This window comes from Mustela nigripes, chromosome X (assembly GCF_022355385.1).
Source record: "Mustela nigripes isolate SB6536 chromosome X, MUSNIG.SB6536, whole genome shotgun sequence".
NCBI lineage: Eukaryota > Metazoa > Chordata > Mammalia > Carnivora > Mustelidae > Mustela > Mustela nigripes.
In genome coordinates, this window is record NC_081575.1 from 17,915,567 (window position 1) to 17,917,971 (window position 2,405).

Sequence of the window (2,405 nt, forward strand, 5' to 3'; positions counted from 1 at the left end):
GGCAAAACATTTAATTAGAGCTGGTCATGAAAAGTCACCGCAGCTGCGCAGTGCATTGGAGCCAGCAGGAGTTAGACTTAACATATTTAAAGGTACTTGCTTGCAAGCTGTTTGGTGATTAGGGACCAATCTGCAGAACGTGGCAAGTAAATAAATAAAACCACGAGTGTGAAAAATGAACGTGCTGAAGTTAGGCTGCGTATAATTGCGACAAAACCCCCCGCTGAACCTCTGTGGTCCCCACAGGGGACCTCCTTGGGGAGCGTTGGCCAGCCTGGGCTGTTGGCTCTGGCTCTGCATGGAATGCCCGAGAAGGCCGTGTCTGGCTGCTGGCAAGCTGTGGGTTGAGAGCATGTGTTCATCCAAAACGGGTTGATGGCGTGACCAGATTTATCCAGTGTTTCTGGGTTTGCCCCTGAATATAAACAAAACCTCTAAGTGCATTGGGTTGCGTTTTCCCAACCTCTGATTGTGTGTGTTCGGTCGCAGGTCTTCCTAGCTGGTGTCCGACCCAGGGGTGAGTGTGGCCAGTGGTTTCACCATCTGTGTCTATGAAAATACTCGACAAAAGGTGGAACCATTATGGTAGGCCTATAGATGGTAAGAACAAGCTGATGTCATTTAAAAAATTAAAACAAAAAACCTGTGTTTTGTGGGGGAAAAAAAATCAATAAAGCTTTTTTTTTTTTTGGTCTTAATAAAACCTGACACGGGGTTGCTTGCCTCTTTCGCTTTTCAGCTGGCTGTTTGGATATCAAGTTAAACACAAGCCTGCTTCCGAGAATCATGTACATGGGGCAGCCAGTGTCCCTTCAGTTTGCTCTTTAAAAAACAAGAAATCCCTTTTACCCATTTTTCCCAACCCTCTGGCAACCATCAGCTTCTTTGTATTTATGGGTGTGTTTCTACAGTTTTATTTGTTTGTTTGTTTGTTTGTTTGTTTTGATTCCACGTAGAAGTGAAATCCTATATTTCACTGTCTTTCTCTGTCTGACTTAATTTACTTAGCATAATGCTCTCTAGTTCCAGCCACATTGTCACAAATGGCAAGATCTCATTCTTCTTGATGGCTGGTATTCCTTTATAGACACATACAATATTCCATTATACATAATTATATATAATTAGACATACATCTCACAACTCCTCCATCCATTCACCTGTTGACGGGCACCGAGTTTGCCGCCGTATCTTGGCTATGGTAAATAATGCTGCCATAAACATAGGGACACAGATACTTTTTGAGTTAACATTTTCTTTGGGTAAATACCCACTCGTGGAATTAACTTCAGTTTGCTCTTAGTTTTATGGAGAGCTTCATTGCCAACAAGAAGGCTCCTAGGCCAGTCCCGATAATGAACTTCATGGCCAGCAGTGCCTCCATGCCCTTGAACTCCATAATCAGTATCCTGCCTGTGGTTGCCTACAGAAAGATCAGAGGTTCCTCCATTGCTCAGTTCAATAACCATTAAGAATATGCAAAAGATGTTAGGGGGATGCCGGAGAAGTATTTGCAGGTTAAGGCCCAAGGATGGCACCACCAACCAATATTTATGCTGATTATAGATACTTCCTTGATCTGGGGGAAAAAGAAACCAAACAAACTCCAGATAAGAAGAGCAGTCTCACTGGAGACCTTTGGAGAAATGAGCAATAAATCTAATAGGCTTCTTTGGAACTCTCCAAGAGCTGGTAAATCACAAGTTTCTACCATGGCTCTCCGTAAGAGGACTGGCTCATTATTTTTTGTAAATATAACTTAGGGACTGAATTTCTTTCCAAGTATGCAATCTGGTGAGTGTGTGAGATCATGTGATTTTATTTCCCCTGTTAGGGCTTTCACATCGTTTATAACTAGAACCTAAGAGCAACTTTCTTGCACTTCAAAAAAAAAAAAAAAAAAAAAAAATCCGAAGCCCTGTAAGCCTATCGCTTTCTACCGACCCGCTGCAGTTTTAAAATTGCTTTGAGATTTTTATGAACCATCCCTGTGAAGTTCATAAAAAACAAACATGGTTTGCATTCTGTATGAGGGTGAAATAGAAAATGTTCAACATAACCGTTTTATTATTAAGAACAGGGGGCATCCAGCTAGATGGAAGACTAAGTCCAGATATTTATGCATGTTGGTGCCTGCGTGTATATATTAGAATTGGCTTCAGTTCCTAGTCGTGGCCGGATAAGGGCACAATGGCTATAGAAACTAGGCAGACAGGACGGGGGCGGGGGATGGGGGGGGGGGGAGGGGGGGAAAGGCAAGGGAAGGAGAACAGGAGACTTATGCTGAGATTTCACAAGCCCCCCCCCCCCCATTTAATCCTCCCAGTGCCCTTGCAATGTATACACGTTAAAAATTCCAATAATATGAATAAAAAATGGTGGGGTACTTTTTTTTTTTTTTTTTA

The 2,405-nt window shown here is 42.5% G+C and overlaps 1 protein-coding gene across 4 annotated transcripts in view; it reads left to right on the plus strand.

Moving 5' to 3' along the window:
• The window catches only part of HS6ST2 (heparan sulfate 6-O-sulfotransferase 2), a 280,921-nt gene that overhangs the window by 85,110 nt on the left and 193,406 nt on the right, over positions 1–2,405 (plus strand). The window lies entirely within an intron of this gene.